Raw genomic sequence first — 17,100 nt, forward strand, 5'->3', positions numbered from 1 at the left:
GTTCTTCCTATGTATCAGACTGCTCATTTTCTCAAGTTTTGTTTGGTTGTTTTTCTTATAGCAAAGCCACATCGGGCTATCTGCGGAGCCCACCGAGGGGAATCGAGCCCCTGATTTGAGCGTTGTAAATCCTTAGACTTACCGCTGTACTAGCGGGGGGCTTTTATCACGTATGAATATACAGTAGGAACGTGTATATGAATAACCATTGTGATTTCTACTGTAGCTTTCTATGTTTAAGGAAAGTTTTAAGTATTGCTAATGACCAGTTTTATTTCTAGTTGTAATTTCTAGAATATAAAGAGAACAAATATAAATAGTTACTTCGTTTGTAAATTTAACTTCTGGTATATAAGGTAAAGGGTCTTAATCCACTGTTTGATCTCGAGCTTATAAAATTATTAATTATTCATCTTTTCTCTCAGTTAAATGATTATGGAATGATGTTTATCTGTATGAATATTATGCAATAAATTTTATGTAATACATATTTCATAGGAAATAAAAACATTGGATAGTAGAGTAACTAAATAGATATTTGGTTAAATACTCAGGTCAGGGAATCGTAAGTTTCAGAAGTGGTCATACCAGTCATGAGACTTGCTGGCTATGCTACTACTCTTACTTAAACTGTATAGTGGAATTCACTATCACAGCTGTAACGACCAATTTTGAAACTGCCGAACGCGGGCCTGGCATGGCCAAGCGCGTAAGGCGTGCGACTCGTAATCCGAGGGTCGCGGGTTCACGCCCGCATCGCGCTAAACATGCTCGCCCTCCCAGCCGTGGGGGTGTATAATGTTACGGTCAATCCCACTATTCGTTGGTAAAAGAGTAGCCCAAGAGTTGGCGGTGGGTGGTGATGACTAGCTGCCTTCCCTCTAGTCTTACACTGCTAAATTAGGGACGGCTAGCACAGATAGCCCTCGAGTAGCTTTGTGCGAAATTCCGAAACAAACAAACAAACAAAGCCGAACGCGTTTAGTGGTTAACCACGAGCTTGAGAATTACACCTTGTGATCGCATCATAGAACGCTGAACACAAAGTTAGGCTTGGTCTTACAGCTATTTATAAAAACTCTGCCTGTGTAAAGTGGACATGCTACGATATGAAATGATAGGTTATTATAATATTGGAAAAAAAGACATTGAGAAATGAGTGTTAATTTATCAAAACAAGTTTCTATATGTTTCTGAAACTTCATTATATCTTATAGTGATCAGCTGTTAAGTTGGCGGTAACTTTTGTTCAGTTTTGACTTTAATGTTAATTGTTTAATTTATATTTATCACTTGAAAAAACAAATATTCTGGAACAGGTTCGAGAGTGTTCAATATCTAAAGAATCTACAAGGCATTAAATTTAAAGGTAGGTTGATTTTTTTTAAATACTTATTTTCAGTATATTTATTTCCATAAAATGCTGCTCACGACTTAGGCCTGCAAATGAAATGGGTTTAGCATAGTTATTAACGTACTGGGCTGTGAACAGAGAAGTTCAAGGTTCAAAGTGTGATGCCACTGAGCACTTTCAACTGTGGGTGTATTATAAAACTTTAAATAAATCACAGTATTCGGCTCAAAGAACTGAGCAAAGACTTAGTTGCGAAGACTGTAGCTGATTGGCCTCCTTTCCGCTGGTCAGTAATTCAAAATTAGGATCGGATGTATTTGAATCCAAGGGATCTTTAACCAGGCCGTTTAGTTCATGTGCGCTTAAATAACTTGAACAGTTTCATGCATCGTAAATTCAAAACCCTACTTTTGCTTTGAGAAGCTCACATTCGATAATTCTCTGTCCTTTAAAACTTGGCATAAAGAGAAGTTGTTTATACAAAATTAATTTTATGATTATTTATGTCAAACGTCTCACGTCTCAAAGTTTAATACAGTTATATCAAAGTTATATATTTAGATAAAAAATAAAATTTATAGTTCTAAACACATGTAAGTTTATTCGCTGTTCCTGGCTATCTGTTTCAGGTCATAAAATAATCTGTCATACGGTTTGTTTATTTTTAAATATTGGCAAAGCTACATCAGGGTTAACTGCACTAGCCGTCCTAATTTAACAGTGGTAGACAACATGGAAGTCATCTAGACACCCATTATCAACATTTGGGCTAGTCTTTTACCAGCGAACTATGAAAATGACAGTCACCTTATAACGATTTCTCGGAAAGCATGTTTGGTGGAATAGGAAATTGAAACCGCTTCGCTCAAATTGCCAATCGAGCGCTTAACCACTTGGCCATCAAGTCTAAAAGAAGTCGAATGTATGGGTCTGTTAAGAGCACATTAATTTCTAATCACTACAAATCAATATCAAATATACCAAGTAGGAAACCTTATTTCTAAGTTTAAAATATTTTTATAAACGTAATTTAGTATAAATGTTAGAAACAGATAATTTAAATGTGTTAATGACAAATCTGGATTTGTTTCAATATGGCGAAGTTTGAAAAGCTGCTTTTTTATAGTTTGCCTCAAGCGCGAAAAAATCTATCAATAGATTTTAAAGATACAAGTTCTTAAAATCCAGAACTAAATACGATTTTGGCAACATCTTTGTGTAAGGTGGATATTTCATTTATGCAGAATGAAATATTTATAAAAAGCTAAAGATGTACTTGAAATTTAGTTCCAAATTAAGATTATTTTCCAAAGCCTGTAAATTCAAAAAAAGAAACAAATCTATCAAAGACAGTCTAATCAGTGATGACGAGAAAACCCACTTGTAGAGAAAAATATATATGTAAAAACGGCTGGTTTGGGTTGATAAACGTTTTTGTTGTTTTTTTATGCAGAGGAGTGAACAACGTTTCGACCTTCTTCGCTCATCGTCAGGTTCACAAAGAAAAAAGAGGTAACCAATACAAAGAAACACATTTATACCTATATTAAAAAATATATTCAAACATCTAAGCACGTCCTCTACATTCCTACACTCAGTTACACAACCCCCTTCAAACATGTGGTCAGCTATCTGTCAGTTACCTCTTTCTTTCTTTGTGAACTTGACGATGACTGAAGAAGTTCAAAACGTTGTTCGCTCCTTTAGTAGTGCTATCTCTATCCATACCAGCCGTTTTTACATATATATTTTTTGAAGACAGTCTAAGTTTACTTCCACTATTTTCGTTTGTGAACTTTAAGTAATGACTAATGAACCATGTAATTAATTAACTGAAATAGACATACGCAAACCCTTCATGCATTCAGCAATCTCATCCTCAGCGCTAAAGTTTGAGGACTTATAATGTTAAAATCAGGTTTTGATATACCCGATGGGTAGAGTACAGATAGCCCAATTTGTAGTTTGCGCTTAGTAACAAAGAAATAAGTTTATAATACTTAAAAATGTTACTATTGGTAAACCAATAAATTTGCATTTAGCTGTCAAAAAGACAACATGTTTGCAAAGCTGTAAATGTTCTTGAAACTAGAAACACAATGTGTCACAAACATTAAAAACTATTACTATAGTATTTTAAGATGTACATAAAAACCAACAAGAAAGTCCATTTAAACCCAAGTATCGAAGAGTTTCTGAATTTGCTAAGCGAAACAAAAATACGTCTTTTAGTTTGGTTTCTTTTGAATTTCTCGCAAAATTACACACGGGCTATCTGCGATAGCCGTCCCTAATTTAGCAGTGTAAGACTAGAAGGAAGAAGGCTAGCCATCAACACCCACCGCCAACTCTTGAGCTACTCTTTTACCAACGAATAGTGAGATTGATCGTCACATTATAATGCCCTCATGGCTTAAATGGCGAGCATGTTTGGTGTGATGGGGATTCGAACCCGCGACCCTTAGATTATGAGTCGAGTGCCTTAACCACCTGGTCATGCCAGATCAACTTACGATTTAATAAGACTTACTTGGCCAGGTAAATCCCCACTATTCATTGATAAAGGAGTAGCTCAAAAGTTGGCAGTGAGTGGTGATGACTAGCTGCCTTCCCTCTAAACTTATACTGCTAAATTAGGGACGGCTATTGCAGATAGCCCTCAAATAGCTTTGCGCGAAATTCAAAAGAAACCAAACCAATAATAAATTAAAGATACCGATTAACACTAAATTTTCACAGATAAAAATAAGTTTCTTTTAAACATTTGTGACCTGTTTATTCGCAATGAACAACTCTAAGAAGAATTATCTTCACTTGCATTTTGGCTGTTGTCGATACGTATGAGTGTTCTGAAATACGATCAACGAATAAAAAATGAGACTAAAAACATTTTTTGGGGATTATATTTACCCCCAAGCTTCTCCAAGACCTCACATTGTCCATGCTGTTTATGTCATCTAGTTTGTTCCATTTTAGGAAAGGAAAACGTGGATTCCAAACATCCTTATCTTTACATATGATCAACACTACAGGCAGTCACTTCCAAAAAAAAAAAAAAAAAAACCTTATCGCCCAAACTGGCATCACACAGAGAAAGAAACACTTAAACTAGTTTTCTGATCCAGATAAACAAGATTTTTTATTCAAACTTGCATTCAAAAAAAAAAAATGAATAAAGATATTTATTTAAATCGTAAGTTATGACGATACATCATACATAAATTTACATATAATATTATAAATGAAAGTTTTAATGAAAACAGACTTCTTACCGCATCAATTACTACATGGTGAAGTTATTAAAAATTTCATGAAAGTTTCCAACATTCAGATTCATTGCTAGTGCAACAAAATACATTAATATTTTAATGAATAACGTGTCAGATTCTTTAGCATTTCTCACTGCAAATGGCTCAAATACAACTAATACTTTGTACTACATTATGAAAAATGAACGTTTAAAATAATATATTTGCTTGTAGTCATAAACATAAGTCAATACGTACAACAAAAGAAAAATATGAATTGGCAATATTTGTGTTTTCCAAAACAAAAATGGAAAATACTTGGTTTGTAGACTTGCAGACCTGCTATAGTTCGTACTGTTAAAGAATAATTTGTACTTAATTGTAAACAATTATGTAATAAACTTGTATAAATACATACAGCAACTAAATAAATATTTCATGACGTGATAACTGAAGGTAACATTTACTTCTTATACAACAGGATTCTATGGAAATAATTTGATAATTTACACCAAAAACATCCCTTTCCTTTCTAGAAAAATAATGTTAATTGAAAATGTCGTGAAACTTTGTGTACTGAACAACAGTTTAAATTCATCCTAACACCTGTGAAATACTAAACAAAAGGACCACACCTAAAATTTTAGTTTGATGTTACAAAAGTACAATGATATACATGGTAAAGAAGCCTTAGCCAGTTTCTCATGTCGACACAGTATTTCCACAAATTCAACTTAGATATTTACTTAAACAGTTCTCAAAATGATATTTTCTTAGTTTTTGTTTTTAAGACTAAAAGTTAATTTGTTAGTAAAGAGAGATATGCCATTGCTGCATAATTGAATAGACAAGATTCACTATTATGTTCATGCCTAGGCTCGCATAAAATGCCACATCGTAATTAAACCAACCAGTGTATTCTATTACTATTCAGCAGGTCAGAATATAATGCACATGTCCCTGTTGCGAGATGGGATACGTAGGATATACCACCACGTTGTTGCCTATACTTGTGTAAAATGCTACGTTGTAATTAAGTGTACGAATATGTTATAGTACTGCTCAACTGAATGTATAAGTAATGACGAGAAACCTGAAGATGATCTAAGAAGGTCGAAACGTTGTTCTCTGTTTTATTTGTAAAAATGTTAATACCCATACTAGCCGTCCTGAGATACAAAATGTATACATAATGTTGCTATTAAAAATAACGATGTCTTCTTGATTAATAAAGCTTAAAGTAGCAACAGCTAAGGATTCGTGAGGTTTCTAAGCTGATTCAACAGTGTTGAATAACCGACTGATTGTTTTTTAGGATCAAAATGACATTATCACTGTTTTATAATGTTTACCACAAGATGGCTTTAGATGCGTATTTTAAACATATACTAATCATCCAAAAATGCTTTTAAAAACTGATTTTATCTAAGATTCCTGTTTTGTAAAATGAAATATAGTGATGTGTTCAGGTACAAAGTATTCATAAAGATGACCCTTTAGAGAGCACTCGAGGAGTGACTCCTTCACAACTATACATCAGGTAGATAGAAACATCCTTTTATAGTAGCACATAGAAAACAAAGTCCCTAAAAATATCCACCTTACTAGCTTGACTCACGACTCCTTTAAAACCATATAACAGGTGTAACAAACTATCCTTTTAAATAGCACGTAGAGAACATAGCTCCCTAAAGATATCCACTTTACTAGTTTGACTCATGAACACTGGTTATATGTTTTGCTGTAAACAGAAGTAGAACACTTGTAAAACTGTATGTTTTTAGGGACAAACGTAAAAGTGTGAGATTTTCATGTAGTAAGAGCAGTTGTCTCGATAATTCATTTGTAAATAAATCTCACGAAAATACGAAAGATTTAATATTATGCACATTATCTCAAAAATCTGGCCAGGCTTGCGGGCTGCATATATGAAGGTCCAAGTTTCGAGTCTGCGATAGGCTACTTTTCACACTCCCCACATTCAACTGTGATAATAAACCCTAGTATTTCGTTCAAACTAGTCATGTTGGTAGTGGGTGTTGTTGACTGGTTGCCTCCCTTCTGGTCAACATTTCCAAATTAGGGATGCCTAACGCCTGAACCCTTTGATCTTTGACACTACCGTTTAATCCTCGCTTCACATGAGATGTTTCAAGTTGAAATGCCAAATATGGCGTGAGTCTGTTTTCTTATTTAATTTTTTGTATACACAAGGTATTCCGAAAAACATAAAAGTCGTATACAAACTTATATGTTAAAAACGTCGTGACAAAACACCGCGAGTTTTTTTTAAAATTAAAATTTAAAAATTAACTTAAAAATTCTAAATTTATTTTTCATTGAAACTTGTTGTCAGATTTTCACGTGACATATATTAGGTTGAGGGATAATTCGTGAGCGTTTTTAAATAATTTCATTCAAGCATTGCATGCAAGACTATACAATATTTCAATGCATGAACACATTACACCCAAAACATTTATTATGATACTTTATTTCATGTAATACCTAGGTATATAGTATGCATTGTTTTAAACGAAATTGCAAGAAATTAAATGCGAAAAGCAGATGGTGTCGAAAATGCTCGATTTTGTCCACTTTACATTCCATTTAATGAGCTGAAAATGAAAGCAAAAATTAAAGACATATGAAAATCAAACACACCATCTATTAGAGCAAAAAATTATCTACCAAATGACATGAAATATTTTGTGAAAGCGTTTCATTTATGAATTTTTTTTAACTTGAAAAAACGCTCACGAATTATTCCTCAACCCAATAGATAAAACTATTCGGGTTTTGTTTTAGGCCAATAATCCTGTATATATACAAACAAACACATATATACATAAATAAAACATTACTAACTTAACCATAAAAAACGTTTTTGTTCTGTATGGTTACTTGAGAAAAATACTTTGCTATTTCTAGAGTTTATTTAGTCTGTTTTGTTTTCCGTTACGTGAATGCTAACAAAAGATGCTCCCCGCTACTTAATCCTGTCTGTAAGTGTCGTGAAAATATGTCCCAGCAACCAGAAACATCACCAAGGTCAAGGTTAAAAAACAACCTTGAGTGGTCGGGCCTTGAGTGAAATCGTAGTATGAAGGTAAACGTTATTCCTAAATGTAAACAACCTCTTGCACCAGTACTTAAAACTTTTAATTTAAATGGATTAGTTACACATACTGATATAATGTAATTTCTTTTAGGCTTAAAATTTTACCCAATTCCATTAGCTATAATTAATGGGATAAAATATTTACATAAATAGGTAAAATTAATTTTAATATTATAAACAATATTATAATATCGTCCTTATTAAAATGTATTTAATATTATTATCTTAACTCTAAAGTTTTTAAAATCGCTTTTGCAAACATAATTAATTAATTTATGTATAATTATAATATTTAGTTTTCAAAACTTCACTGACTTGCTTTGTAGCTTTAATTTAATAAACATCTAAAAAATCAACAAAGAACCAAATTACGTGGTTTTAAACGTATATGACAAAATTTTGTTCACAAAAAGGTAAATACATTATAGACACGAATTTATTTTAGATTTTGTGAATTTGAAATATGCAAGAATGTTTTCCTCCCTTAAAAGCTTTCCTTCCTTTTTTTTCCAGTTGCAAACTCTCTTTGTTAACCTGAAAATGACTTAAGAAGGTCGAAACCTTGTTCTGTACTTTATTTTAATTAAAGTTTTAACACTCATACAAGCAGTTTTGAGAATACGTTTTTGCTTCATGTGGGTTTCTCGTCATTATAAAGGTTTCCTCCTTTTGGTTAAGCGGTAAGTTGACGAAGTTACAACCCCAAAATTCAAGGTTCGATTCCCTGTGGTTAACAGAACGTACATATCCCATTGTTGCTATTAAAACAGCGATAACTATAACAAACTCACTTTCAATTGTTTATACCTTATTCGTACGTTAGTCATTAGATCGTGACGATTTAAAAGTATATACGTTATGACTGGCATTATCTTAAGATATTTTGAACTTGATTTAAATGTATTAATACTAATTTATTGTTTCGCAGTTGGGATTTTTTTCCCTTTGGTTCCCACCAACAGATCGTTTTGAAAATAACACCAGTAGTGCAGTAAACTACAGCAATTAATAACAAAATGTTATATTTGTTTATAAAATATATCGTTTAATATCGCATAATTCGCAGAATATAATATAATGGTTTATTAATAATTATTTTAATTTATTGAACCACTGTTGTTATTTTCAAAACGATCTGTTTGTTTGTTTTTGAATTTCGCGCAAATCTACACGAGAGCTATCTGCGCTAGCCGTCCCTAATTTAGCAGTGTAAGACTAGAAGGAAGGCAGCTAGTCATCACCACCTACCGCCAGCTCTTGGGCTACTATTTTACCAATGAATAGTGGGACTGACCGTCGCATTATAACGCCCCCACGGCTGAAAGGGCGAGCATGTTTGTTGTGATGGGGATTCGAACCCACAACCCTCAACCACAACGCCTTAACCCACCTGGCCATGCCAGGCCTCAAAACGATCTGCTGGTCGATACTATGCAAACGGAAAAGTCATCTCAACTGTTTGTTAAGTAAGTTTAAAACTTATATTTTAGGGTGTTTTTTTTTAGTTTTATGTGATATACAATATTTAAATTGGAGATATTTCCTATACATTTCCAGTCATATAACATTTACGTTAAAATATATTTGTGAATAAAATAATGTTGATCAGAAGAAGCATATCTCAAAATTATTTTATATTTTCCAACAATAATTTTCAGTGAAAATACAAGGCTTAAAACCGTGAAGTTTTAAAGAAAGTTTGTTTATTTTATCGAGTGCTACACAATCAACCATCTGTGCTCTGTACACTAGACTTTGTTTGTAATTATGCACTATGTTACACAATGAGCGATCTCTTCTCTGCTCATTACAGGTATTGAAACACGGTTTGTAATGTTGAAAGTCCGTAGACATGCCGCTGGACCACTGCGGGGCCAATCACAGAATATCGAATCCAGGTTCTTAATGTTATAATTTATGAGGGGGGTGAATTTGTAGAATAAAAACAGAACAAAAAGATAAACATGATGCCCAATACCTTCCCCCCACTGTGTATAGAAATAATGTTATTAAGGCCCTTTCTTGCATTCAATAGTTAATTACATCAGAACAGTTGGTTATTACTGGATATAAGGATAAGCAATAAAAGCCATGTTGTTATGGATATTTAGGTAAGCGATTTGTTAGTTAGTTTGTTTGTTGTTAAGTACAAAGCTACACAATGAGTTATTTCTGATGCACTCTCCACGGGTATCAAAACTTATTTTTAGCGCTAGAAGCTTTCAGACTTACCACTGAACCATTGGGGTCAAATGGCTTAGACGCTTCTTTTCATATCCTACCATTGAATGTTGCATGTGGTACAATAATTTTGTAGATATGAAATTCAAATCGATTTTACTGAACTAAAATATACTTAGTTTTATTTTGATAATGAAAATGATCCATACTCGAAAAACAAACAAAGTATCTTCTGGGTTTAACTATAAGGTCTATAGACGGGTAACTTCATGAGAGCATTCTAAGTAACTTATAATTGAAGAACAAACATTTTTACTTTGTGTTCAACTACAAATTTCATTTAAGTTTTTTAAACAATAATGCGTAGGCTAACTTAATAGGTTTTCCTCAATCCTAACACAAACATGCGATTACTAAACTTTTGTGTACTACAAATAACATCAAATAAATTGGTATTACCACACCATAAAATTATGGGTAATGCGATTCAGCAAATGCCATTTATTCGTTCACTGGTAGAATGGTACTGGAAGTTGTTACAATAGCTGTATATTGTTTCCTTGTACTTCTGAGGTAATGTTCTTTCTAAACACTTCCCCCTCCCCCCCCCCGCTAATACAGCGGTAAGTCTACGGATTTACAACGCTAAAATCAAGGGTTTGATTCCCCTCGGAGGGCTCAGCAGATCGTGTGATGTGGCTTTGCTATAAGAAAAACACATGCACACTTTCTAAACAATATATTACAAAAAACACGATACCCTATAAGCCAAGCGCTTTCGAAAGGTGAACCTTTTTTCTTCAGAGGCAAACTGGGAATAGCCGTGTAAATTGTGAGTTAAAGAAAAGTTTGAATGACATCATGCAGGCTTGAAGCTTTGTTTGTTTTCCAGCTAAGCATAAAGTTGCACAAAGAGCTATTTGTGGTCTGCCCACCACGGTTTTAGCGTTATACGTCCGCAGACATACACATGTTTCACCGAGGATCAAATCCGACATTTTTTTTAAATGTCTTATATCTCATTTTCTGTGCAATACCACCAGAAACAAGAATGTTGGGTATGAAAATGTATTGGTAAAGAGAAATTACAACGAGTTTTGATGAAGTTAAATAAATGTGAGATATGAAGTCTTATTTAAAAAATGTGAAACTTAATTAAAAATAACATTGAAATTATCATAAACAAATAATAATTACGAGAAATATTAGGGGTAAAAATTGAGTATTCACACTACAGGGACAAAAAACACACACACACTGATTCCAGGATCTAGATTTATTCCTCAAGGTTGAACAGTATTTACAATTGTAATCCAATATGTTTCTCTTATCTCTCTATCAGCTTTAGTTTTGAAATCTGTTTCAATGTTGAGTAACAGGAAGGTATTTTTCGGTGTTAATAGAAAACTTATGGCTGTAAAAACGCTCTCTAAGAGTCGTCTGGATCTATCCTACGTATTACTGATTGCTTTTTTTAAATAAAAAAACTGTATGAGGTAAATGGTATTTCTTGTTGTGCAAGTAATTTCTTTAAAAAAATTGTTTATGGTGATATTTGTCGAAAGAAAAAAGAGTCGGTGCTTTATATAAACTCGTAGTTCAGACAAGAAGCTTTATCACAGAGATGACAACCTTTCTTTGATGGGTTGTAATTCACTTTTGTTTTGAAAAGAACGTCTTTGAGACTTCTGCTCTCACTGAAAGAGACTACGGGAACTTCAAAAATATTTATCTAAAGTGGTCATTCAGTTGTAGCAAAAGTTTATCAGAATGCAGGAGTTTAAAGTGATTGGTGTTGGTGACAGCTTTTACAGCTAGAATACTGTGGTCTTTCGGTAGGTTTTCTGTATAATCTTATAATAATACATATTGTATAGCACGTAGGTTCAAGAAATCACTTAACACCTATAACGACACGCTGAAAGCTGTCCAAAACACTTCCGGATTTTCATGGTAACGTGCATGACGTCACTCAGACTTCACTTTATCTTTCATTTACTTTACACGGTCATTCCCCGTTTGCCTCTGAAGAGGAGAGATCCTTCTTTTAAAAGCCCTCGGGTTATAGAGTATTGTAATCTTATGTTAAGTGATTTCTTGAACCTACGTTCTAAACAATATGTATAGTTGTAAGTAGATTATACACAAACGTGGAAATTAAATGAACGTTACACACCCGAACTATTGGATGTTTGGTATTGATCGTTGTTGAAATAAATTAAACATTTTCATCCATATTGGAGAATGCCCCATCAGATTTGGTAATAAAGTTGGAAACGAAAACCACCTTTATTTTTAGATGATAAAAATTAATAATTACTTTGCATCTGGATAATACATTACTTTAATATAATAAAACATATATATTTATGCTAACTTAAGTCTAGCTACCCACGCAGTATGATCACTGGCTTTTCAATGTATATTTGTGAATTCTATATGAATAGCCATGCAACTGTTTAAACTATTTTTTACAAAATTGCTTCCAGTTTCAATGTCGCAACACTCATTTTTCAAATTTTCTAGAGGGCGTGACCCCAGACTCTTTCAGTATTCGTATGCTTTGCGTACTGATTGTGTTCGCACGATATGTGGTGGCTTTTGATCTCACTAATTGGAAATTCAAAACGAGAAAAAGAAGAAACTCTGTTGAGAAGTGTAAAATACAAGAAATATAACAGACTTATCGTACTTTTATTTATGTTTTAGTTCTGTGTAAATTTAGATTATTTTTGGTAGAAAAAATGTTCTGTTGATGAGTCTGATACAGAATAGGACGATAAAGTTTACAGAGAACTTTTGCAGTCCAATTCAGACACATGCTTTACTATTTGTAACCACGAATGTATTGACAAATTATAACATTGAGAATGGTAAATCCTTAAAGGTAATCGTTAATGCTACAAAATATTTAATAAAGATTTTCATTGTATACATATATGTATTATTTATTTTCTTTTTATTGGGATTATAATAAATCTACGTTTTACATTAAAATAGTAATAATAAATTACACTTTTAAAACAGTAATAACTCTATACTTTTCGCTCAAAATAGTAATCCTGTGTCATAACTTTCAATTTTACAATTATATATATCATTGCTTCAATTTTTGGTTCTTCATTTTTATTTGCTGAATCTGATGAATTAGGTGCCATTGTTATTTTGGAGGAAAACCAAGTCTTATGTAAGAAAATCGGATCCAGAACAATGTCTCACCTCCATGATCACTGACTCCTGCTTTAAAACAAACTAGCTTTTCATGGTACATTCCTTCAAATGATTGCTCTTTCACCCGTGAGAGTGTTATAATGTTACGATCAATCCCACTATTCGTTGGTAAAAGAAAAGTCCAACAGTTAGCAGTGGGTGGTGATGACTAACTGCCTTCTCTCTAGTCTTACACTGAAGTCTTTGCGTGAAGTTCAAAAACAAACAAACAAAATGATGCGTTCCTATAAATAAATTCAGAGTTTTGCAAAAATTTGGTACTTTGTTCCACAAATTTAGCGTTACTTTGATGAAGTATAAGGTGCATGCTTTGTGAAAAATTATAACTATAAGAATTGAATGCGGTAATAAATGAAATCGACCGCCAAAATTTCTCTAATTTTTGTAAATAAGTAAGAAGTTTTTGAACAATGTTTCAATCGTAGGAAATTGCTCTAAGTTTTCTTTACATAAATTGAATTGTCATATTTTTGTTCTGTGTTCAGACAAAATTGTTTTTCTCGTATGTTTTTTTGTATTTCCCAATCATATTTTTGAAAATTTTTGATTTGTTTTGAATTTAGCGCAAAGCTAAACGAAAGGCTATCTGCGTTAGCCGTCTCTAATTTAGTAATGTCAGACTAGAGGGAAGGCAGCTAGTCATCACCACCCACCGCCAACTTTTGGGCTACTCTTTTACCAACGAATAGTGGGATTGACTGACACATTATAACGCTCCCAGGCTGAAATGGAGAGCATGTTTGGTGTTTTTGATTAAAACAAAACCATTTCTTTCTAATGAGACGCAAATTTTTTGCAACAATGTGTAATTTCTTATCTTGAAATTAACAATTACCTACCTAATTAGATTCTCACTTGAAAACAAATACTCTTTTGAAGTAATTTTTCTGACATAATCAAGTTCTAACTTTAAACAAAAAAACTAAAAAGTGGATTACATAAAAATATTTGGGTGAGACATTGTTTTTTTTCTAAAACCTGATGAGACTGTTCGGTGAGACATTGCCCGTGTCCCAAGAAAATCATGCTCATAGACCAGGTCTGTGAATCTAACAATACAAAGTAGGCTTAATTACATTTAAACTTCGTGCGAGGCAGCATACATTATTCAAATATCTAAATACATTAGCATAAAATAACGAAAAGTAGATAATTGTAAACCTCACTACGTAAAATGTAATACTTGTAAAAATTTAAGAAACAAAGTGGATTCTGCTACAACTATGTTGGCAGCATTTATAGTTAAACGTGCTTTTTGTTATTCAACACTTAATATATTTATTTATTTTTGCCCTTACACGTTTTATTTCCAGAAGGTTTGTCAATGTAAATCTTGTGTTGACGCAGTCGTGTATGAATATGGAGAATCACGACATAGAAACGGATGAAATGGAACTACTTAGCTTATGCTTTCTGATAATTAGATCCATAAACTGCCATGATTTGTATTGCTTTTCTTGTTGTTGTTTGTCATCTCGTAAAGTTATGCTATTAAAGTAATATTTGTTGAGTGAAATATGTGAAGTTGAGATAAAGCAAGAACGGTGTGAATACTTGGTTACTGTCTAATTATTTTAGCAGGCAATTATGTCTCTCAAATGGCATGTTTTAAAAGAAATGTATACATAGATAGTGTAGGTATTTTTAATGCGAGACAATACTCTTAAAAAGTAATTTGTAACACTTTATTTTGTCAACCACACACAGGTTTGATTCCTCTTGGTAAACACAGCAGATAGTCCGCTGTGGCTTTGTTAAGTTTTAACACTATAAGTATGTATTAAGGTAAAATAACAATGATTACTATGCTCCTCAGTTTTAGTTTTAACAATTCCACGACAATGTAAAAAAGAAACAAAATAAAACTGAAATTACAATTTGAGCTCTGTACAGACCGGTATAATATGTTCTCTATTCCAGTATTGATCTTAATTGAATTAAAGGTAATTCTAAACTGGCAACCTTAATGTATTTTTAGCCCAGAAATGATTGTAAAACATTTTCTGTTGCTGGTGTTTTGAATTAAGCACAAAGTTACATAATGGGCTATCTCTGCTCTGCCCACCACGGGTACCGAAACACGGTTGTTTGTGTTGTAAGTCTACAGACGTACCGCTGAGCTACTGGGGGACTTCTATTGGCAGTCTGACATAACCAATAAATAAATTAGCATAACTATCAGATGTGATGCAACTATTAAAAAATAAAATAACTGATCAAGTGAACACATACTATTATCTGTCTAGCCAATCATCATACTGATGCTTTTTGTCCAACTGGTTCATGCCACAAGTTGATTTTGTCAACAAATAATAATTTGTCATGTTGTTACCTATAAATCTTAAAGAAACATCCCATTAGTTCTGCAAGCAGTTCACATCAGGTTCAAGATGTCTTTAGGCTCGTGAATATAAAATGGGCTGCATAATAACTTGACAACCATTGAACAATGATACTCTAATATGTGAAAACACACAGTCAAGGCAAGGATTCAACAAAGAGTATTTCTTATGGATAGAGCATTCTGCCAAATCAAATCCAATCGTTTCAGCATGATACTGTCAAATGTGGTGCTGATACTAGAATTATTATCGCTGAACAACTTCCATACGGTTTCTTGGTCACTCCCGTCATGAAAGAAATTACTCAAGAGAACAACATCAATTCCTGAAGACCTATAAGATGCAGCAAATGTTATTTATAATACCTCTGCTATTTTGGACCTAGTGTATCGATAGAACGTGTGTAATCCTGTCGCATTTGACAGCAGTTTCGAATTTTGTCAAGACAAATGCAATATTACCACAGTGTCTGATTATTGGTCCTGTGATAACGCTTTGAATTTCCGAGCTAGTAAGCTGAATTAGAATCGGTGCAATACTACAGAATTGTCCCAAAACTTTAAGCTGTGAATGCGTTATAACAGCAACAGTCCATCTTTTATTGTAAATAGTGGATTCTGCTGCCTTCCCTCTGGTAAATAGTTCAAAATTAGGGACGGTTTCAGTTATTTTCAGTAGCTTTGCTTTAAATACAAAACACAAAAGCGAATACATGATAATCCAATCTTGGTTATGTTGGTTCATGCAGTTAATTCAGAGACAAGAGTGGATTATCTAGGATAAAGCACAAAGAGGGAAGAAAACGAAATAATCACAATCGACGTAAAACGTAATTCAAAAACTATAACTTGACAGCAAAAAAGTCGAGGTTTAATAGATCAACACATTTTTCTCGCGTGGATATTATGTGAAAACATACAAAAGTGTTTATTAAACATATATATAATTTCCAGCTTAAGTAAACATTCATTTTCATTAACATACATTTAATAATTATTGAAAAAACACCTAGAAATAATTACAAAATATAATTTGATATTCTCGAACATTACAAATTCATTATCTAAAAACACGCACGACATTAATCCCTTTGTAAGCAAATAACTATAAAAATATTCTACATTATGTGTGTGTAGGATAAATATGGAATGTCAATTGAGAGAACCACTAAATTATTCTTGCTCTAATTACTCACAGCTCTAAGTCACTCAATTAAATTGTCACTTGCATTTGTATATAGGAAATAATTTTGTAAAGTGGAGCATTCTGTACTGAACAAATAGTGACTTTTTCCTTTGTAAGTAAGGTGATTTCTCAGGGAAAACCATCTTTATTTTGTAATGAGGGTGATTTTTTGTACACCTTGGAAGCGCCTGAAACTGGAAAAAAAGAATTAATTATTTTTAGCTTATAATACCATGTTTTCTCAGTCTGGATTTCATATTTCTTTTTGATGACTCAATAATAACGATAAATGTGTTTTCAAACTTTGATTATAAATAATACATTTCTTCCCCCTTTGTGTCCAGCCTTCTTAATTGACTCGAACTCAGCTGAGGTCAGAGAATTAAACTTTTCTTCGTAAAACATCTTCTTGTAAAGCTCTTGTTATGTTACAGTGAA

Source organism: Tachypleus tridentatus, chromosome 10, assembly GCF_004210375.1.
Source record: "Tachypleus tridentatus isolate NWPU-2018 chromosome 10, ASM421037v1, whole genome shotgun sequence".
Taxonomy (NCBI): Eukaryota; Metazoa; Arthropoda; class Merostomata; order Xiphosura; family Limulidae; genus Tachypleus; species Tachypleus tridentatus.